General features: G+C 45.2%; 1 long non-coding RNA gene across 1 annotated transcript; it reads right to left on the minus strand.

Moving 5' to 3' along the window:
• Positions 1–273: 273 nt before the first annotated feature.
• Positions 274–2529, minus strand: LOC135513137 (uncharacterized). The gene is made up of 3 exons (XR_010451495.1): positions 2213–2529; positions 675–782; positions 274–583 (listed from the first exon to the last, which is right to left on the minus strand). It is a non-coding gene; the product is annotated as an uncharacterized LOC135513137 (long non-coding RNA).
• Between the last annotated feature and the right edge of the window lie 21851 nt (positions 2530–24380).

Raw genomic sequence — 24380 nt, forward strand, 5'->3', positions numbered from 1 at the left:
TCACATATAAGTGATGGTACTTAACTGGCCTGAGTGGGACCAATATTAAATCCACTACCCCATTCAGAAGTCTAGCACATGGGGATGTGTACAACCTCACCACAGATTCTAAGATGTGTGAAGCTGAAAGCTGGATGGAATAATGATTACCATGCACGTACACTTCAGAGGGAAAGAGGTAGGTTGTGGCCTTTACAGCTAAGACCAGACCTACTGACATCAACCCAGTAAAATAGACTCCATAGATATTAGCCAGACAAACATTTCATTAAATACAATTTATTATACACTAGATTTACTGTACATACCCTGGTTTCATGAGTTATATGTAGGTTTTATTTGGCAAGAGCTCAACAGGATCTGGCTGAAACAGACCAATCATCTACCAGTAGGCCGTGAATGGGGTATAACCAAAAATGAAAACCGAGTAAAGAGCCTTTCACATTTTCTCTTCAGTGCAGGTCATTGGAATTCCCATATGCTGGGGCCAGGTCATGATGAACACCCCAAACCCAGGGTCTCACAGAGCTGGAGCGAGGTGCTGGTTGGGTTTCTCTTACAGGACAAGATAACGTATCCTCTTCTGAAAACAGATGTAGAACAAAATTAATGCCAAATTGAAGGGTCAAAAATCCTAGAATTGTCCAATGCTGGCCTGCTGACCATCTACTTACCTGGGGTGTAACGTCTCCAATAATGGCCACAGCATCCTCGCACCCGGTTCAAGACTGCTGACACTGAGGTGAGAACAAGCTGTATAGTAGATGGACTAGGATGCATTCCTGTATGGATCGGGAGACAGTGGGTTTTATTCACGAACAATTAGTCCTAACTAGACCTAAACATGTATTGAAAGTTGACACTTGTTCAAATAGGGCCTGCAGGTAGCCTAGTGGGCCAGTAACCCAAAGGTTGGTTGATCGAATCCCTGAGTTGCCATGGTCAAAATCTGTCGTTCTGCCCCTGTTCCTAGGCCGTCATTGTCAATAAGCATTTGTTCTTAACTGACTTTTTAAATGTATTTTACCTTTATTTACCCTGCAAGTCAGTTAGGAAAAAAATTATTATTTTCAATGACGGCCTAGGAACAGTGGGTTAACTACCTTGTTCAGGGGCAGAATGACAGATTTGTACCTTGTCAGCTCGGGGATTTTAACATTCTTACCACTAAGCTACGCTGCCGCCACCTAGTTAAATAAAAATAGGTTACTGCAAGCCAACATCGATATCTGGGCTGATCTAAACTTTATTCCAATGGGAAAATGGTATTGCTGGTAGGCTACGCTGTCAGCAGGTAAGCCTATATAAGTCTATATTTGATCCGATAATGTCATGAAGATACATCTGGAAAAGTGTATTTCTCGCCTCCTTCTGAAGAGGCTATTTTGTTCCCACTAGGCAACAGCCTAGATCAATTGATCCACCATTCACACCCAGGTGGTTCATTGGGCTGTTGTCTCCATCGGGTAACTCAGCGGCGTGTGTGTAGGTTGTGCCTATAGAAATTGTACAGGTTGAACTTGCGACTAAATCAATTGGGCAAGCTGTTGATATGTGGGCCATTTGTCCGTATCAAATAAATAATAGGTCTACATTATCATCACTACAGGCCTATCTACTGCTGCGTGAACAAAACAGTCTATGAATGGAACGTTTAATCAATGATATAAGCCCCTCGTTGCGTTGACCATTTTACAACAGAACGGGGGTCAATTTGATTAACCCCCTCCAAGGGAAGTCTGCATTTTATCACCGTGCACTTTAGGAACAGCACAAAAGCGCGCTGCTCTGTAACCTCATCTGCTGCAGCGAAACGCGGCCATCTGTCATTATTCCTACACTTTTTGGTGTTTTAATTGACTTCTCTTTCCATCATCATGGCGGGTACACAGTGCACTGTTTCCGATGCTGGAATTATTTGAAAGTGGATGAATGTGCACAAGTAGCCTACTTTTTGAAGTGGTTTGTTTGACAGTCCGATGAAAACATCGTGCCTGCTTGTGTATATTCCACATCGCACAGTTAAATAACATATATGACGAAATTACATCTTTTTTTCACCTCTGGTCATGGCCGAAATCAAATGACATTGACTCGTTTCCTTGCGATATCGGCGAATATCTTTTCGCGATACTCTACATCACAAATCGTAAGTAGGCTATAGCCTAGAAACTCTTAATAGATTAAGATAATGCTGAGAATGACAGTTTACCTTAGCAGTAGTGACAGTGTTTCCCTGAAGTGCAAATAGCCAATCTGATTCCCGGATCAGGAGTGGTGTTTAACAACTAATTATGGATGTGTGGATCTCAAACGATCAAGCGCGAAAAACTTGTTCGCTTGATTGTCGCTGCTCAGGTCGTGTCTAATCTTGATTTTTTTTTTTGCGATTTCTGCCATCAGAATACAAATATCGCATTGAAAACACTGGTGTAGACGCATAAAAGTCGCATTGTGATCTGATTGTGTTCAAATCTGGTTGACCATCTCCGCAATGTATGCAGATTTCTACTGTCTGGACCGTTCATTATAGGCCTACCTCTGACTTCTACTGAACGCGCATACAGTGGGCGACGTCATCGAACACCGCCCACAATCAGAATAAAATTAGTTTTGGGACTTGAGAGTAGTGGATATAGAGAGGTTTGAGTCCGTAATGAGTCAGCAGAAATCTAGCAAGCAAAGATAAAGGGATTGCAAAAGGTTTACTACAACCAGGGTTGGTAAGGGATTACATAAACCCAGTAACTGTAATTTTTTACATTACCAGTAAAAATATTGTAATCAGATTAGATACGTTTGAAAACTAGGTGATTACTTTTAAATTCAGAAAGGTTTCTAAAAAAAAAAAAACATTTGACACCTATATTTTCTCAATGACATTCAAATCAACATTGAATGAAGGCGCAAATTTAAATTTGTTCCACTTGAGCGAGTCTGACTACAAATCAGTGAACACTATGATGACACACCAAATGGGTTTGATGGATTGCAAAGAGCAGGAATGGGCATTTGTAGTCTACAGTCCAAGCTGTGTCTTCCAATGGTACGACTGCTGTAGGCATTCAAAGATTATCCAATTTTTTGAATAAACGCTTGGAGGTAAGGATGACAGCAGTGGTATAGTCTTCGGCGATACGGATATCACGTGTTGATATCTACAAAGCGCATTGATGTGACTCACACCGATGTGACTCACACCGCTGCTCTCTCATTTAGCTATTTGCGCCTTACGGATTGTGGATGGCTGTTCACAAATCTAAATGTGAATTTGAACCCAATAATGGTTTAATTCAAGCAGTTTAAGCTGCCTAGCAATCATTGTTTTTGAAACCGGTGGACAGCCAGAGAAAAATGCGCTCTTGTAACAGCTACCCAGTGCGGATCCCAGCCCATGGAATAAAAGCGGGGCTTTTATTGCTCAATCTAATTCATGCTGATACTTTTTTTAAATCAATAGGCCTAATGGACACATGTTCCAACTCGCACACTTTTGATATACTTAACAGGCAATTTGTAGTTTCTACATCCAGTTTTCGACTTATAAATGATATATACACTTGTTCTGCCCCTGAACAGGCAGTTAACCCACAGTTCCTAGGCCGTCATTGAAAATAAGAATTTGTTAACTGACTTGCCTAGTTAAATAAAGGTAAAATAAAAAAATAAATACACTACTGGTCAAACATTTTAGAACACCTACTCATTCAAGGTTTTTAAAATGTATTTTTACTGTTTTCTACGTTGTAGAATAATAGTGAAGACATAAACACTATGAAATAACACATATGGAATCATGTAGTAACCAAAAGTGTTAAACAAATCGAAATATATTTCATATTTGACATTCTTTCAAGTATCCGCCCTTTGCCTTGATGACTGCTTGCACACTCTTGGCATTATCTCAACCATATTCATCTGGAATGCTTTTCCAACAGTTTTGAAGGAGTTCCCACATGCTGACCACTGTTTGGCTGCTTTTCCTTCACTATGCAGTCCGACTCATCCCAAACTATCTCAAATTTGGACGAGGTTGGGGATTGTGGAGGCCAGATCATCTGACGCAGTGCTCCATCACTCTCATTCTTGGTCAAATAGCCCTTACACAGCCTGGAGGTGTGTTGGATCATTGTCCTGTTGAAAAACCAATTTAGTAGCACTAAGCCTTAACCATTGGATGCCGTATTGCTGCAGAATGCTGTGATATCCATGCTGGTTAAGTGTGCCTTGAATTCTAAATAAATCACAAAGTGTCACCAGCAAAGGATAACACCTCCTCCTCCATGCTTTACAGTGGGAAATACACATGCAGAGATCATCCGTTCACCCACACCGGGTCTCGGTTAGAAAACAAAAATCTTCAATTTGGACAAATTTCCACCCGTCTTATGTCTATTGCTCGTGTTTCTTGGCTCAAGCAAGTCTCTTCTTATTATTGGTGTCCTTAAATAGTGGTTTCTTTGCAGCAATTCGACCAAGAAGGCCTGCTTCATACAGTCTCCTCTGAACAGTTGATGTTGGGATGTATATGTTACTTGTACTCTGTGAAGCATTTATTTGGGCTGCAATTTCTGAGGCTGGTAACTCTAATGAACTTATCCTCTGCAGCAGAGGTAACTCTGGGTCTTCCATTCCTGTGGTGGTCCTCATGAGAGCCAATTTCTTCATGGCGCTTGATGGTTTATGAGACTGCACTTGAAGAAACGTTCAAAATCCTTGAAATGTTACATTACATTACATTTAAGTCATTTAGCAGACGCTCTTATCCAGAGCGACTTACAAATTGGTGAATTCACCTTCTGACATCCAGTGGAACAGCCACTTTACAATAGTGCATCTAAATCATTAAGGGGGGGGGGGGTGAGAAGGATTACTTATCCTATCCTAGGTATTCCTTGAAGAGGTGGGGTTTCAGGTGTCTCCGGAAGGTGGTGATTGACTCCGCTGTCCTGGCGTCGTGAGGGAGTTTGTTCCACCATTGGGGGGCCAGAGCAGCGAACAGTTTTGACTGGGCTGAGCGGGAACTGTACTTCCTCAGTGGTAGGGAGGCGAGCAGGCCAGAGGTGGATGAACGCAGTGCCCTTGTTTGGGTGTAGGGCCTGATCAGAGCCTGGAGGTACTGCGGTGCCGTTCCCCTCACAGCTCCGTAGGCAAGCACCATGGTCTTGTAGCGGATGCGAGCTTCAACTGGAAGCCAGTGGAGAGAGCGGAGGAGCGGGGTGACGTGAGAGAACTTGGGAAGGTTGAACACCAGACGGGCTGCGGCGTTCTGGATGAGTTGTAGGGGTTTGATGGCACAGGCAGGGAGCCCAGCCAACAGCGAGTTGCAGTAATCCAGACGGGAGATGACAAGTGCCTGGATTAGGACCTGCGCCGCTTCCTGTGTGAGGCAGGGGCGTACTCTGCGGATGTTGTAGAGCATGAACCTACAGGAACGGGCCACCGCCTTGATGTTAGTTGAGAACGACAGGGTGTTGTCCAGGATCACGCCAAGGTTCTTAGCGCTCTGGGAGGAGGAAACAATGGAGTTGTCAACCGTGATGGCGAGATCATGGAACGGGCAGTCCTTCCCCGGGAGGAAGAGCAGCTCCGTCTTGCCGAGGTTCAGCTTGAGGTGGTGATCCGTCATCCACACTGATATGTCTGCCAGACATGCAGAGATGCGATTCGCCACCTGGTCATCAGAAGGGGGAAAGGAGAAGATTAATTGTGTGTCGTCTGCATAGCAATGATAGGAGAGACCATGTGAGGTTATGACAGAGCCAAGTGACTTGGTGTATAGCGAGAATAGGAGAGGGCCTAGAACAGAGCCCTGGGGGACACCAGTGGTGAGAGCGCGTGGCGAGGAGACAGATTCTCGCCACGCCACCTGGTAGGAGCGACCTGTCAGGTAGGACGCAATCCAAGCGTGGGCCGCGCCGGAGATGCCCAACTCGGAGAGGGTGGAGAGGAGGATCTGATGGTTCACAGTGTCGAAGGCAGCCGATAGGTCTAGAAGGATGAGAGCAGAGGAGAGAGAGTTAGCTTTAGCAGTGCGGAGCGCCTCCGTGATACAGAGAAGAGCAGTCTCAGTTGAATGACTAGTCTTGAAACCTGACTGATTTGGATCAAGAAGGTCATTCTGAGAGAGATAGCGGGAGAGCTGGCCAAGGACGGCACGTTCAAGAGTTTTGGAGAGAAAAGAAAGAAGGGATACTGGTCTGTAGTTGTTGACATCGGAGGGATCGAGTGTAGGTTTTTTCAGAAGGGGTGCAACTCTCGCTCTCTTGAAGACGGAAGGGACGTAGCCAGCGGTCAGGGATGAGTTGATGAGCGAGGTGAGGTAAGGGAGAAGGTCTCCGGAAATGGTCTGGAGAAGAGAGGAGGGGATAGGGTCAAGCGGGCAGGTTGTTGGGCGGCCGGCCGTCACAAGAAGCGAGATTTCATCTGGAGAGAGAGGGGAGAAAGAGGTCAGAGCACAGGGTAGGGCAGTGTGAGCAGAACCAGCGGTGTCGTTTGACTTAGCAAACGAGGATCGGATGTCGTCGACCTTCTTTTCAAAATGGTTGACGAAGTCATCTGCAGAGAGGGAGGAGGGGGGGGGGGAGGAGGATTCAGGAGGGAGGAGAAGGTGGCAAAGAGCTTCCTAGGGTTAGAGGCAGATGCTTGGAATTTAGAGTGGAAGAAAGTGGCTTTAGCAGCAGAGACAGAGGAGGAAAATGTAGAGAGGAGGGAGTGAAAGGATGCCAGGTCCGCAGGGAGGCGAGTTTTCCTCCATTTCCGCTCGGCTGCCCGGAGCACTGTTCTGTGAGCTCGCAGTGAGTCGTCGAGCCACGGAGCGGGAGGGGAGGACCGAGCTGGCCTGGAGGATAGGGGACATAGAGAGTCAAAGGATGCAGAAAGGGAAGAGAGGAGGGTTGAGGAGGCAGAATCAGGAGATAGGTTGGAGAAGGTATGAGCAGAGGGAAGAGATGATAGGATGGAAGAGGAGAGAGTAGCGGGGGAGAGAGAGCGAAGGTTGGGACGGCGCGATACCATCCGAGTAGGGGCAGTGTGGGAAGTGTTGGATGAAAGCGAGAGGGAAAAGGATACAAGGTAGTGGTCGGAGACTTGGAGGGGAGTTGCAATGAGGTTAGTGGAAGAACAGCATCTAGTAAAGATGAGGTCGAGCGTATTGCCTGCCTTGTGAGTAGGGGGAAGGTGAGAGGGTGAGGTCAAAAGAGGAGAGGAGTGGAAAGAAGGAGGCAGAGAGGAATGAGTCAAAGGTAGACGTGGGGAGGTTAAAGTCGCCCAGGACTGTGAGAGGTGAGCCGTCCTCAGGAAAGGAGCTTATCAAGGCATCAAGCTCATTGATGAACTCTCCGAGGGAACCTGGAGGGCGATAAATGATAAGGATGTTAAGCTTGAAAGGGCTGGTAACTGTGACAGCATGGAATTCAAAGGAGGCGATAGACAGATGGGTAAGGGGAGAAAGAGAGAATGACCACTTGGGAGAGATGAGGATCCCGGTGCCACCACCCCGCTGACCAGAAGCTCTCGGGGTGTGCGAGAACACGTGGGCGGACGAAGAGAGAGCAGTAGGAGTAGCAGTGTTGTCTGTGGTGATCCATGTTTCCGTCAGTGCCAAGAAGTCGAGGGACTGGAGGGAGGCATAGGCTGAGATGAACTCTGCCTTGTTGGCCGCAGATCGGCAGTTCCAGAGGCTACCGGAGACCTGGAACTCCACGTGGGTCGTGCGCGCTGGGACCACCAGATTAGGGTGGCCGCGGCCACGCGGTGTGGAGCGTTTGTATGGTCTGTGCAGAGAGGAGAGAACAGGGATAGATAGACACATAGTTGACAGGCTACAGAAGAGGCTACGCTAATGCAAAGGAGATTGGAATGACAAGTGGACTACACTTATCGAATGTTCAGAACGTTAAGCTTACGTAGCAAGAATCTTATTGACTAAAATGATTGAAATGATACAGTACTGCTGGAGTAGGCTAGCTGGCAGTGGCTACGTTGTTGACACTACACTAATCAAGTCGTTCCGTCGAGTGTAATAGTTTCTACAGTGCTGCTATTCGGGGGCTAGCTGGCTAGCTAGCAGTGTTGATTACGTAACGTTACGTTAAAAGAACGACAATAGCTGGCTAGCTAACCTAGAAAATCGCTCCAGACTACACAATTGTCTTAGATACAAAGACGGCTAAGTAGCTAGCTAGCTACGATCAAACAAATCAAACCGTTGTACTGTAATGAAGTGAAATGAAAATGTGATACTACCTGTGGAGCGAGGCGGAATGTTGACCGGGTTGTTGAAGTTCAATTCGGAAGACGTTGGCTAGCTGTTGGCTAGCTAGCTCGCAGTGACTCCTACGTTAAGGACGACAAATAGCTGGCTAGCTAACCTCGGTAAATTAAGATAATCACTCTAAGTCTACACACTCTAAGCTACACAATTACCTTGGATACGAAGACAGCAAAGACAACTATGTAGCTAGCTAACACTACACTAATCGAGTCATTGAGTGTAATAGTTTCTACAGTGCTAGTGGACGTTAGCTAGCTGCTGTGCTAGTGGACGTTAGCTAGCTGCTGGGCAGAAAGCAGTGTAGACTACGTTAGGACGACAAAATACGATCAGCAAGGACAACTATGTAGCTAGCTAACACTACACTAATCGAGTCGTTGAGTGTAATAGTTTCTACAGTGCTAGTGGACGTTAGCTAGCTGCTGTGCTAGTGGACGTTAGCTAGCTGCTGGGCAGAAAGCAGTGTAGACTACGTTAGGACGACGAAATACGATAATTACGCAATTATCTTTGATACAAAGACGGCTATGTAGCTAGCTAAGAAGAAATTGCTAAGATTAGACAAATCAAACCATTGTACTATAATGAAATGTAATGAAAAGTTATACTACCTGCGGACCGAAGTGTAGATGCGACCGCTCGCTCCAACCCGGAACCGGGTTGACTGACCTTCATGTCTTAAAGAAATTATGGACTGTCGTTTCTCTTTGTTTATCTGAGTTGTACTTGCCATAATATGGACTTGGTCTTTTATCAAATAGGGCTATCTTCTGTATACCACCCCTACCGTGTCACAACAGAACTGATTGGCTCAAACGCATTAAGAAGGAAAGAAATTCCACAAATTCACTTTTCCAGGTGACTACATATTAGCCAACATACAATCATTGGATAACAAAATAGATGAGCTATGATAATGAATATCCTATCAACGGGACATTAAAAACTGTAATATCTTATGTTTCAGCTAGTCGTGGCTGAACGAAGACATGGATAACATACAGCTGCAGGGGTTTATGCTACATTGGCAAGATAGTAAGACGAGGGGTGGCAGTCTGTGTATATTTGTAAACAACAGCTGGTGCACAAAATCTAATATTAAGGAAGTCTTGAGGTTTCGCTCGCCTGAGGTAGAGTATCTCATGATAAGCTGTAGACCACACTATTTACCAAGAGAGTTTTCATCTATATTTTTCGTAGCTGTCTATTTACCACCACAAAGCGATGTTGGCACTAAGACCGCACTCAATGAGCTGTATAAGGCCATAAGCAAACAGCAAAACACTCATCCAGAGCCGGCGCTCCTAGTGGCCAGGGAATTTAATGCAGGGGATCGTAAATCCATTTTACCTAATTTCTACCAGCAGGTTAAATATGCAACCAGAGGAAAAAACTGTAGTCTACCTTCACTCCAAACACAGACGTGTACAAAGCTCTCCTCACCCTCCATTTGGCAAATCTGACCATAATTCTATCCTCCTGTTTCTGGCATACAAGCAAAAACTAAAGCAGGAAGCACCAGTGACTCTGTCAATAATGAAGTAGTCAGATGACGCGGATGCTACACTATAGGACTGTTTTGCTAGCACAGACTGGAATATGTTCCGGGATTCATCCAATGGCATTGAGGAATACATCACATCAGCCATTGGCTTCATCAATAAGTGCATCGATGACGTCGTCCCCACAGTGACCGTACGTACATACCCCAACCAGAAGCCATGGATTACAGACTTACAGCTAAAGGTTAGTGCTGCCGCTTTCAAGGAAACGAGACACTAACCCGGACGCTAATAAGAACTCCCGCTATGCCCTTCCGGACGCTAATAAGAACTCCCGCTATGCCCTTCGACGAACCATCAACCAGGCAAAGCGTCAATACATGGCTAAGATTGACTCGTACACACCGGCTCCGACGTTCTTCGGATGTGGCAGAGCTTGCAAACTATTACAGTCTACAAAGGGATGCACAGCCGCGAGCTGCCCTGTGACAAGAGTCTACCAGATGAGCTAAATCACTTCCATGATCACTTTGAGGCAAGCAACATTGAAGAATGCATGAGAGCATCAGCTGTTCCGGATGACTGTGTGATTACGCTCTCCGTAGCCGATGTGAGTAAGACCTTTAAACAGGTCAGCATTCACAGGGCCAGATGGATAACCAGGACGTATACTCCGAGCATGCACTGACCAGCTGGTCGATGTGGCCGTCTTCACTGACATGTTCAACCTGTCCCTGGCCGAGTCTGTAATACTAACATGTTTCTGCCACGGATCCCCTTGGTACTGCTGCTCATTCCGTGCACCAGTTCCGGAGGTCTACATAACCGGCCACTAGGCGTCACTGAACTGTCTCATTACGCACACCTGGTTCCCATTCCCCCTGATTAGTAATTGTATATGTGTGCTCTCTTTTCATCATTGTCTTGGTCGGTTATTGTTCCCATGTCCGTTGGTCTTGTGAGCACCTGTGCTTTGTTGTTTCGGCTTTCGTGCTGTGTGTATTGTGTACTCGTTATTACGGTGTCAGGCTGTGGGTAACTGGTGCATAGAATCAGGCACAAGAGAGCAGAGATGAGTGTTCAAGGTCATTTATTCCACAAACAGCACCAGTATAAAACAAATACTAAAGGTGTGTGAAATACAGGTTACTCGTTAATAACGAACCCGGCAAACAATACCAGCCGACAAGTAATGATCTGAACATTATAAACAAACCGATCCTCGACTTCGGCGATATCATCTACAAAATAGCTTCCAATACTCTACTCAGCAAACTGCAGTTTATTACAGTGCCATCCGTTGTGTTACTAAAGCACCTTATACCACCCACCACTGAGACCTGTATGCTCTAGTCGGCTGGCCCTCGGCTGGTGAAATAAAATTAAATATATAAAAAAATAAAAACACGCATAAAAACATGGGGGAAACAGAGGGTTAAATAATGAACATGTCATTTGGGAATAGAAACCAGGTGTGTAGAAAACAAAGACAAAACAAATGGAAAATGAAAAGTAGATTGGCGATGGCTCGAAAGCCGGTGACGTCGACCGCCAAACGCCGCCCGAACAAGGAGAGGGACCGACTTCGGCGGAAGTCGTGACATACGGGTCTCGTCCTGTGTATTGTAGTGCACTTGTTATTACCGGTCTCGTCCCCTGTATTGTTATTACGGGTCTCGTCCCATGTATTTATTAGAGGTTTAACCTTGCTCTTTTGTTTGGGTTACATCCCTGTGTTTTGTATATGTGTTTGTTTTGGGCTTCATCCCTGTGCCTTTTCATGGCATGTTGTTTTTTGGGTGGAGTATTAAAACCCCCTATTATGTATTCCTGCGCATGTCTCCAATCATGTATACAATGTGACAGTTTCAAGCAGACCACCTTAGTCCCTGTACCCAAGAACACTAAGGTAACCTGCCCAAATAACTACCGACCTGTGCACTCACGTCTGTAGCTATGAAGTGCTTTGAAAGGCTGGTCATGGCTCACATCAATACCATTATCCCAGCAACTCTAGACCTACTCCAATTTGCATACAGCCCCAACAGATCCACAGATGATGCAATCTCTATTACACTCCACACTGCCCTTTCCCAAATGGACAAAAGGAACACCTACTTGAGAATGCTATTCATTGACTACTGCTCAGCGTTCAACACCATAGTGCCCTCAAAGCTCATCACTAAGCTAAGGACCCTGAGAATAAATACCTCCCTCTGCAACAGGACCCTGGACTTCCTGACGTGCCGCCCCCAGGTGGTAAGTGTACGTAACAACACATATGCCACGCTGATCCTCAACACAGGGGCCCCTCATGGGTGCATGCGCAGTCCCGTCCTGTACTCCCTGTTCACCCATGACTGCATGGCCAGCACGACTCCAACACATTCATTTTGCGACACAATAGTGGTAGGCCTGATCACCGACAATGCTGAGACAGCCTATAGGGAAGAGGTCAGAGACCTGGCCATGTGGTGCCAGGATAACAACCTCTCCCTCAAGATAAAGGAGCTGATTGTGGACTACAGGTAAATGAGGACCGAGCACGCCCCCATTCTCATGCAGTGGAGCAGCTTGAGAGCTTCAAGTTCCTTGGTGTCCACATCGACAACAATCTATAATGGTCCAAACACAGCAAGACAGTTGTGAAGACGGCACGACAAAGCCTATTCCCCTCAGGAGACTGAAAAGATTTGGCATGGGTCCTCAGATCCTCAAAACGTTCTACAGCTGCACCATCGAGAGCATCCTGACTGGTTGCATCACTGCCTGGTATGGAAACTGCTCGGCCTCCGACCACAAGACACTACAGAGAGTAGTGCGTAAAGCCCAGTACATCACTGTGGCCAAGCTTCCTGACATCCAGGACCTCTATACCAGGCGGTGTCAGAGGAAGGCCCTAAAAATTGTCAGACTCCAGCCACCATAGTTATAGACTGTTCTCTCTGATACCGCACGGCAAGTGGTACCGGAGGGCCAAGTCTATGTCCAAAAGGCTTCTTAACAGCTTCTACCCCAAGACATAAGACTCCTGAACAGCTAATCAAATGGCTACCCAGACTATTTGCATTATCCCACCCCTCTTTTATGTTGCTGCTACTCTCTTTTTATTATCTATGCATAGTCATTTTAACTCTACCTACATGTACATATTAGCTCAATTACCTCGACTGACCTGTGCCCCCGCACATTGACTCTGTACCGTTACCCTCACCCAGCCTCGCTACTATTATTTTACTGCTGCTCTTTTTTTTAACTTATTGAGTTTTTTTACTTGACTCTTATTTTTCATAACTGCATTGTTGGTTAAGGGCTTGTAAGTAAGCATTTCACTGTAAGGTGTAGACCTGTTGTATTTGGCGCATGCGCATGTGACAAATAAAATGCGTCACATAGCCCCCCCCTCTCATAAGCCTATGGCAAGTGACTCAGCTATAATCCACTGATTTGACACACACACATATTTACTTTACTTTGTGTTTCACCTAACTTCATGACCAAAAACACACGTTGCTCTAAGTGTCATAACGCTCTGAAGTCTTCAGTGGTGTTATGTGGACTGTGTCACCCCTATTGATAAAACTAACACAAATGCATGGTTGTATAGGACATGGGAGGCATGCAGTTTCCGTTCCACTCTGATCACTGTAATGTTAAACTGCTATACAGGTTGTTAAATTGCTTATCTACTTCCAAGACAAGCTTATTGTTACGGTTTTCTGTATGCGAAGGAGAGTCGAACCAAAATGCGGCGTGTAGATTACGATTCATGTTTAATGACCAAACACACTAAACACAAACACTACAAAACAATGAACGTAACGAAAACCGAAACAGCCTATACTTGTGTAAACTAACACAGAAAAAGGACATAAGGACAATCACCCACGAAACACTCCAAAGAATATGGCTGCCTAAATATGGTTCCCAATCAGATACAACGATAAACACCTGCCTCTGATTGAGAACCACTTCAGACAGCCATAGACTTATCTAGAACACCCCACTAAGCTACAATCCCAATAAAAAACACACCACATACAAAAACCCATGCCACACCCTGGCCTGACCAAATAAATGAAGACAAACATAAAATACTTCGACCAGGGCATGACACTTATTTTCTACCTTTCATTTGAAAGTTTGCAATCTTCCTAAAAATCATGACCATCTTGTTCATTATCTGTCTTCTCAGTCTTGAAACCATGGTTGACTGAAGAGATGACCATGCTTAATTACGTCTCATTATTCACCACTGTAGAACATCATTTTTGTTCATAAATGTTTTCAATTCTTTGTAAGAGAGGACCTGTACTTTCATCTGATAACATTGATGTTGAATCTCTTTTCATAGAAATTCCCTCCTGTTCATTTTTTTGAGTAGAAGTGTGATTTTCAGTGACAGGTTTTTGGAGGACGTTTAGAAAAAGTGAACAAGCGTCTGGGGCGAACAGTATAGGCCACTACTTGGTATCGTGATACTTGGCGCATATCCTGAAAGTATGATGGTGTACTGGTGGTTAGCTAGCTAAGTGTGTGTCATTGAAGTGTTTATAAACAAAAAATTAGATCTCTTAAAAGTTTCACTCATTTTCATTATATTATCTATACAATTGATTGCTTTTGGGCCAATAGGCATGACATATTACCTCTTTCAACGAGCTTTCCATTTTGATAGGGTTATTTTACCTAAAAATCTTTAGGCCTACCAATAGAATAAAAAAACAATAACTCCGCATCCCTGCCCAACCTTGCAAGAGTGACGCGGTGTGTAGCATCCCCACTGCTGGCCTACTCTCCAGGCACCATCGCATGAGTCTGAAGCCACATCTGGCCAAACTCGTGTTTTTAAAAGTGAATTCAAAGGCACTATATACTGAGCCTAATAAGGCATTTTCACGTCATTTTTATTTCATTGTAAGTCACAGCCTATATGTGCAATTTAGACCATAATGATTTAAGACAATGAAATTTAAATGCTGAGCGCTTAATGTTCCTGCCAGCCAAGTGTGTCGCACTCGCAAATGCTATAGCCTTGAAATAATAGGCTAATAATATAGCCTAAATAATAAATTTTCTTAGGCTACCTGTCTGAAGGCCCGCCCACTGCTAAAGCTCCCAATTTACCAATTTATTGACAACGTTTTGATCCGAAACAGATTTTCGTCTTGTCCCATCGCTGCAACTCCCGTACTGACTCGGGAGAGGCGAAGGTCGAGAGCCATTCGTCCTCCGAAACACATACCTTCCAAGCTGCAATGCTTCTTGACATACTGCTCGCTTAACCTGGAGGCTAGCCGCACTAACGTGTTGGAGGAAACACCATACAACTGGCGACCAAAGTCAGCGTCCATGCGCCCGGCCGCCACAAGGAGTCGCTAGAGCTTGAAGAGACAGACATTCCGCCCAGCCAAACTCTCCCCTAACCCGGACGACGCTGGGCCAATTGTGCGCTGCCTCATGGGTCTCCCAGTCACGGCCGGATTAAATACAGCCTGGGATCAAACCCGGATCTGTAGTGACGCCTATAGCACTGTGATGCAGTTCCTTAGACCGCTGTGCCACTCGGGAGGCCATGAGCGCTACTTATAGTCATGTTTGTTAAAATAATTTTACATTCAAATCATATGGTTTGGTTTCAATACTTCAAAACCAAAAGTTAGGTCCAGGCAGTCACAAAAATGTGTTGGTGTTGGTTAAATTGTGATGTTTTTTCATTTTTATGAATGTAGCGAATTTGGAGTGGCGTTTCTTTTTCATGTGAGCGAGGGGTGGTTTTTAGTGGAGCAGTAAAGGACTTGGAGAGCAATGAGTGGGATTTCCGACCGCTCTCAACTCTGCTCACTGTCACGTCTTACACCAAAGTTGTTCCCTCTCCTTGTTCGGGCGGTGTTCGGCAGCCGACGTCACCAACCTTCTAGCCATCGCTGATCCATTTTTAATTTTCCATTGGTGTTGTCTTGTCTTCCATCACACCTGGTTCCAATCCCATCAATTACATGTTGTGTATTTAACCCTCTGTTCCCCCTCATGTCCTTGTCAGTGATTGTTTACTGTAAGTGTAAGTGTACGTCTGTACTGGTGTGCGTCGGGTTATGTTATCCATTGATTTTTACTATTATGTTTTCTGGTGGGGTTTTTTGTAAATAAACTGCGCCGTTGGAAACACAGTTATTTCTCTCCTGCGTCTGAGTTCTCTGCCGCCAGTTAATCACCCTTACAGAATCACCGACCCAAACTATGGAGTCAGCAGGAAACGGTACCCCAGCCATAGGAGTGGAGGACCGTGTCCAGGAGCATGCAGCAATACTACACCATCTTGGCACCACCATGGACCGTTGTCCAGAAAATGGGAGGGACAGGGAGTTCTTCCAGCACCTCCACCAGCACTACCGGGGTCTCCCCTGAAGTGCCCCTTTTCCTCCTGAACCCAGTGGGATTCGTCTCTCCTTGCCCCAGGAGTACGACGGGAGGGCTGTGAACTGCCAGTGGTTCCTGTTACAATTAGACCTGTACCTGGTCACCGTCCACCCGGCTCCATCGGGTCGTGAGAGGGTGTCCTCCCTCGTCTCGTGCCTCACCGGGAAAGCCCTGGAGTGGGCCAACGCCGTGTGGAGAGAGGGAGATGCGGCGTTGGACTAGTTTGAGGAGTTCACTCGCCTTTTCCGGGCAGTCTTTGACCACCAGCCCAAGGGTAGAGCGGTGGGTGAACGCCTCTACCATCTGAGGCAGGAGACGAGGAGCGTCCAGGAGTTCGCACTGGAGTTTAGGACCCTGGCTGCCGGCGCGGGATGGAACTCGGTTGGTTCCTCTGGGAATCGAGGCAGCAGGCAGGGCACTCTTGCCTCACCCCAGGTGAGCCGGGACCATTCTCATCCAGAGCCCTCTGTTTCCTGAGTTTTCCCCGCATTTCCAGCATAAGGCGCTCGTAGATTCAGGCTCGGCTGGGAATTTCATTGATAGAGCGTTAGCTCATAGTTTAGGGACCCCCATTGTTCCCGTAGATGTGCCCTTCCCCGTTCACGCCTTAGATAGTCGACCATTAGGGTCAGGGTTAATTAGGGAGGTCACCGCTCCTTTGGGCATGGTGACGCAGGGGGGTCACACGGAGAGAATGAGTCTTTTCCTTATTGACTCTCCTACGTTTCCCATGCTGCTGAGACTACCCTCGTTAGCTTGTCATAACCCCACTGTTTCTTGGCCGCAGGGGGCTCTCACGGGGTGGTCGCGAGAGTGCTCAGGGAGGTGTTTAGGGGTTTCCGTTGGTGCTCCTATGGTGGAGAGTCCAGACCAGGTCTCTACCGTGCACATTCCCCCTGAATATGCCGATTTGGCTCTCGCCTTTTACAAAAAGAAGGTGACTCAATTACCACCTCATCGACAGGGTGATTGTGCCATAAATCTCTTGGTAGACGCTGCACTTCCCAGGAGTCATGTGTATCCCCTTTCACAGGCGGTGACGGAGGCTATGGAAACATATGTCTCCGAATCGCTGCGGCAGGGGTACATTCGGTCCTCCACTTCCCCCGCCTCCTCGAGTTTATTTTTTGTGAAGGAGGAGGGAGGTCTGCACCGTGTATTGACTACTGGGGTCTGATCAGATCACTGTTAGGTATAGTTACCCGCTACCGCTCATAGCCACAGCGATAAAGTCGATGCACGGGGCGCACTTCTTCACCAAACTAGATCTCAGGAGTCCTTACAACCTGGTCAGTATCTGGGAGGGAGACGAGTGCAAGACGGCATTCAGTATGACCTCAGGGCATTATGAGTACCTCGTCATGCCGTACGGGTTGACGAATGCGCCATCAGTCTTCCAAGCAGGGTATAGTGGTGTATATTGATGACATTTTGATATACTCCGCTGCAAGCACCGCGCACAGAGTGCTTGGTCGCCTGTTTGAGCATGACCTGTACGTCAAGGCTGAGAAATGCCTGTTCTTCCAACAGTCCGTCTCCTTCCTAGGGTATCGCATTTCCACCTCAGGGTTGGAGAAGGAGAGCGACCGCATTGCAGCCGTGTGTAATTGGCCGACTCCCACCACGGTAAAGGAGGTGCAGTGGTTCTTAGGGTTTGCCAACTACTACCGGAGGTTTATCCGGGGTTTTGGTCAGGTGGCGGCTCCCATTGCCTCACTACTGAAGGGGGGCCCAGTGCACTTGCAGTGGACAGCTGAAGCGGACAGGGCTTTTAGTCACCTGAGGACTCTGTTTAACTCGGCTCCCGTGCTGGCCCATCCGGATCCCTCTTTGGCGTTCATAGTGGAGGTGGACACATCCGAGGCTGGGATAGGAGCTAGATAGCAGATGGACTAGGATAAATTCCTGTATGGATCGGGAGACAGTGGGTTTTATTCACAAACAATTAGTCCTAACTAGACCTAAATATGTATGGTAAGTTGTGACTTGTTCGAATAGTAGGTTACTGCAAGCCAGCATCGATATCCGGAATGATCTAAACTTTATTCCAATGGGAAAATGGTATTGCCAGTAGGCTACGCTGTCAGCAGGTAAACCTATACAATATTATAGCCTATATTTGATCCGATAATGTAGTGAAGATGAATCTTAGACCAACATCTGGAAAAGTGTATATCTCGCTTCCCTCTGAAAAGGACATTTTGTTCCCACTAGGCACCAGCCCAATGAACCACCTGGGTGTGTATGGAGGATCAATGTGTATAGGCTCCATCGGGTAACTCGGCGGCGTGTGTGTAGGCTGTGCCTTAAGGAAATTGTACAGGAGAGGCTTTCCAGGCTGAACCTGCGGCTGGACCCATTGGGCAAAGCTGTTGATATGTAGGCCATCTGTCCCTAACAAATAAATCAAATCAAATGTTATTTGTCACATACACATGGTTAGCAGATGTTAATGCGTGTAGTGAAATGCGTGTGCTTCTAGTTCCAACAGTGCAGTAATATTAGCAACGACCGTGCGGCATAGGCAAGATGCAATAGATGGTATGAAACGCAGTATATGCATACAAGATGAGTAATGTAGGATATGTAACATTATTAAAGTGGCATTGTTTAAAGTGAATAGTGATACCTTTACTAAATCCATTTATTAAAGTGGCCAGTGATATGGGTCTGTATGTTGGCAGCAGCCTCTCTATGTTAGTGATGGCTGTTTAACAGTCTGATGGCCTTGAGACAGAAGCTGTTTTTCAGTCTCTCAGTCCAAGCTTTGATGCACCTGTACTGACCTCACACTCTTGTGGGGCACCAGTGTTGAGGATCAGTGAAGTGGAGAGGATGTTTCCTACCTTCACCACCTGGGGGTGGCCCGTCAGAAAGTCCAGGACCCAATTGCACAGGGCAGGGTTGAGACCCAGGGATTTAAGCATAATGATGAGCTTGGAGGGTACTTTGGTGTTGAATGCTGATCTGTAGTCAATGAACAGCATTCTTACATAGGTATTCCTCTTGTCCAGATGGGATAGGGCAGTGTGATGGCGATTGCATCATCTGTGGACCTGTGGTATGCAACCTGAAGTGGGTCTAGGGTGGCAGGAAAGGTGGAGGTGATATGATCCTTGACTGGTCTCTCAAAGCACTTCATGATGACAGAAGTGAGTGCTACGGGGCATTGGTCATTTAGTTCAGTTATCTTTGCCTTCTTTGGTACAGGAACAATGGTGGCCTTCTTGAAGCATGTGGGTCCATAAACACTCCGTCCAGCTGGTCTTCGCATGCTCTGAGGAAGCGGTTAGGGGTGCCGTCTGGGCCAGCAGCCTTGCGAGGGTTAACACGTTTAAATGTCTTACTCACATCGGCCACGGAAAAGGAGAGGGGGCCCGCGGTCCTTGGCGGGCCGCGTTAGTGGCACTGTATTATCCTCAAAGCGGACAAAGAAGGTGTTTAGCTTGTCTGAAAGAAAGATGTTGGTGTCTGTGACGTGGCAGGTTTTCTTTTTGTAGTCCGTAATTGCCTGCAGACCCCGCCACATACGTCTCGTGTCTACCGACATTTCACTTGTTTGATTGGCTTGCGGAGGAAATACTACACTGTTTATGTTCAGCCATATTCCCGGACCTCTTTCCATGGTTGAATGAGGTGGTTTGCTTTTAGTTTTGCGCGAATGCTGCCGTCTATCCATGGTTTTGGTCGGGGTAGGTTTCAAAAGTCACAGAGGGTACAACGTCTCCAATGCACTTTCTAATAAACTCACTCAGAGTCAGCGTATAAATCGATGTTATTGTCTGAGTCTTCCCGGAACATTTTCCAGTCCACATGATCAAAACAATCGTGAAGCATGGATTCCTATTGGTCAGACCAGCGTTGAATGGTTCTATTCATGGGTACATCCTGTTTGAGTTTATGCCTATAGGACGGTACGAGCAAGATGGAGTCGTAGTCGGATTTCCTGAAGGGAGGGCGGGGGAGGGCCTTTTATGCAACGCGGAAGTTAGAGTAGCAGTTGTCCAGTGTTTTGCCCGAGCGTGTGCAGCAGTCAATGTGCTGGTAGCATTTAAGTAGCCTTGTTCTCAAATTAGCTTTGTTAAACTCCCCAGGTACAATAAATGCAGCCTCAGGATATATGGTTTCAGGGCTGTCGAGGTGTCTGCTTGGGGGGGTTGCTCTTATATGCAATTTAAATAATAGGTCTACATTATTATTACTACAGGCCTATCCAGTGGGTCGCCACTTTTTGAGCCCCACATTTTTTGCAAAAATACAAATATAACGTTTCACATAGACTTAGATTAGAAGTGCCCTTCCAAGAAGGCTTAAGGTCATTGGCCACAGATAAAATTGTCAAATCATGTTATATCTACAGTAGCATTTATTGGACTGATCATGTCAAAATCTTACTTTCAAAGTCTTAGCTAGCAGTCATCATTAAGTAGACAATCTACTGGCAAATCCTTTTAAATCCTTGTCATATGAAGATGAAAAATTAAGAGAAATTATAGATAAAATGAATTGGTGCTCATCGGCCATTGGACATGAAGATTACACAAGTTGTAAATCGCAAATTCAACAATGAGTCATTTGGAAGGAATCAGTGTCTAACTGCGAGCATTGCAAAGAAACCACTAATGTTAGCTGCTGTTCATTGGAGTGGCTGTGTCCCCCCCCCCCATAAATCCAGAGAATGCCCGACTTTGATGACAAAATTTGCCCATAAAGGACCACTGGCGTCACCTTCACAATGTGAGTCAAAAAATGTTTTGTATGCTGCTGCATAAATTATGTAATATGCCAGGGAGATATGAATACTGGGGAGGCAGGATAGCCTAGTGGTTAGAGCGTTGGACTAGAAACCGGAAGGTTGCAAGTTCAAATCCCTGAGCTGACAAGGTACAAATCTGTCGTTCTGCCCCTGAGGCCGTCATTGAAAATAAGAATTTGTTCTTAACTGACTTGCCTAGTAAAATAAAGTTAAAATAAAAAAAATACTGTAGCTAAGAAAATAATACTAAGTGTATGTGTAGTAAGCTGTTAGTAGCCCATGTGCCTCACCCTAATAAATTTGGTCTATTTTCACCAACATGTTATTGTAAACACATATCGCTCATGGCCCGATATTTGCTTGCTTGGCTACTTTTTTGTACAGCTTTGACAGTGGTGCTTGGCTTGTACATGCAACTTCAGCAACTTCAGCACACACAACATTCTATAATATAATGTTATTGTGTTATTTGACATGTCAAATTGAATTTAACGCGTCAAATATGACATGTATCTTTTTTGACACAAAGACCCAAACGGCATTCAATGTACCTCACCCTAAAAATGTGGTCTATTTTCACCTCTTAATTTTGCCTACTGTTCTAACTTGGTGGTGCACATATAGCCTATAACCTGTTTTAGAGAAATGGAATCATTAAATATTGTCAGAGCTTTCATTGTCTGTTTATATGCCCCCTTTATTTATCCTACAGTTCTGACTTGTACATGGAGTGCACTGTAAGAATGGCCCATGTTCTGAATTCTGTCGCTGTACATTTCAAAAGTGCTAAACAAATAGTTATATTGACTACGTCCGTTGTCGCTTGCTCATTAATGTCTTAATCAAAAATACAGATGGCCTCTTATCCGATTGTTGTCCCATTTATGCCATAGGTTGTACATCTCAATTGTCAGTAGAAACCACATTTGTTTAAGCAAGTCTGCCATATCAGCTGTTTTTTTTAAAGACAGTTAAATGAGGCTGAATGAACATGGTTCGCTGCCAGACGATGCTCCGCTGAAACCAAGGTGTTGGGACTCTGCTGTTGGGACAGCTTTATGTAGGCCCTAACAGTTTATGGGCACCGTTTGTCACCGTTATAGTGTAATTAATATATTGTTTAGTGTTGTGTTGTATAGTGGCTTTGCTGGCACACATCCCACTTTTTTTTGGCGTCACCAAGATTTACATGCTAAAATCGCCACTGGGCCTATATATTGCTGCGTGAACAAAACCGTCTATGAATGTAAGGTTTAATCCAAAGCCCCTCATTGAGCGCAAGCGTTGATCGTTTTACAACAAAACGGGGGTCAATTTGATTACCACCTTCAAGGAAAGACTTCAAGGGACGTTTGCCTTTTATCAGCGTGCACTTTTGGAACAGCACAAAAGCCCGCTGCTCGGTCACGTCACCTGCTGAGACGAAACGCGTCCAGCAGTTGACACATTTGTGTCCTTCAGGCTACAAATGCGCATAACCCCGAATGTCATTCGGCCTACACTTTTTGGTGTTTTAATTGACGTCTCTTTCCATTCCGATGCTGGAATTATTTGAAAGTGGATGAATGTGCACAAGTAGCCTGCTTTTTGAAGTGATGTGTTTGACAATCAGATTAAAACGTCGTGTCTGCATGTTTTCATTCCACATTGCACAGTCAAATGACATAGGTTCCGTACCGGGAAGAAATTACATTTTTTTCACATCTGGTCATGGCCGAAATCAAATGGCATTGACTTGCTTGGTTGCGATATCGACGAATATCTTTTCGCGATACTCTACATCCCAAATAGTAAGTAGGCTATAGCCTAGAAACTCTAACAGATTAAGAGAGTGCTGATAATGACAGTTTACCTTAGCAGTAGTGACAGTGTTTCCCTGAAGTGCAAATAGCCAATCCGATTCCCGGATCAGGATTGTTGATTAACAACTAATTATGGATGTGTGGATCTCAAACGATCAAGTGCGAAAAACTTGTTCGCTTGATTGTCGCTGCTCATGTCGTCTACTCTTGAAACGTATGCGATTTCTGCCTTCAGAATACGAATATTGCATTGAAAACACGGGTGTAGACGCATAAAAGTTGCATTGTGTTCAAATCTGGTTGACCGCCCGCGCAATGTTTGAGGATTTCTACTGTCTGGACTGTTCATTATAGGTCTACCGCTAACTGCAACTCACTTGAGTCACTAACGAGTCAGACAATGCCACTTCAATAACGTTTACATATCCAAAGCGGAAGTCAGGGAAACCGGATAGAGGTTTTCAAGTTAAACGTCTATATTACTCCTCAGTTGAGGTTACTTCATATTTAGGTAGCTATTGTAATGGATTTGTTTGCCAGCGCAAGTCTAAGAAAGCACTAGCTGTTTTATGCCTAGAACAGTGACGTTTCAGTCCGCAAAGTGTATCTTTACAGCATGGGCATATCTCTAGCTGATGTGGACATCCCCATGCATTCACCTTATCTATTATTATTACGTTTCATTATTCCTGGTATATGCTACTGGTTATGATTGCAGACAGAGGGTGAAATATTGAATAGTCATATTTTGATGTTTGGTGAATCTATAAATTATGTAACTGGAGTCTTTGCCACTCAAAATATTGTTTATATAATATTTAGAAATATATTTCATCACTCAATCTTGCCATATTCTGTAGGCGGGGTTAATATGAATTTAAAATAATTGTACATAATTTAGATTAATCAGGTCATGAACATATGGACTTTGAAATGAACAAGGGAGAGGTTAAACGTAGGCTATGACTGGCATAAGCTTATTCCCACACTTTACAATAACTCTGTTTCAGTGGTTTTAGGTTGTCTCCATATAGTCTATCCCCTCCATCACATACTGCTTCCCAGTTGAAGAGCTTGTGATCTCCATATAGCACCATGCGATGCCCTTCTGTAGGCATGCAGCCATAGTCATTATACCCTATTGTACAGTAGGCCTATTTGCATTATGCCTGCAACTCATCATTCCAACATATTTGAACATTTAATTCATCCTTCATTAAGTTCAGTTTGTCAGTATGTCATCCATTCTGTCATTTGTCTGAGTTTCAATGGGAACTAAATCAAAGAGAATAGAAGTCTTATCCATTTGTTTATTGAAATCCATGTATATTCAAAATCCTTGAAAGTTCTTTAGCACAGCACTTTAGTAATTCCATGTTTAATTTAGGCCTATCCACAGCACTAATTTGTGAGTTGTGATCTCCCGCTCATTTAGTAGTGTTAGCTAGCTACATAGCTGTCTTTGCTGTCTTCGTATCCAAGATAATTGTGTAGTTTAGAGTGTGTAGACTTAGAGTGATTATCTTAATTTACCAAGGTTAGCTAGCCAGCTATTTGTCGTCCTTAACGTAGGAGATAGTGCTAGCTAGCTAGCCAACAGCTAGCCAACGTCTACTGAATAGAAC

This window comes from Oncorhynchus masou, chromosome 24 (genome assembly GCF_036934945.1).
Source record: "Oncorhynchus masou masou isolate Uvic2021 chromosome 24, UVic_Omas_1.1, whole genome shotgun sequence".
NCBI lineage: Eukaryota > Metazoa > Chordata > Actinopteri > Salmoniformes > Salmonidae > Oncorhynchus > Oncorhynchus masou.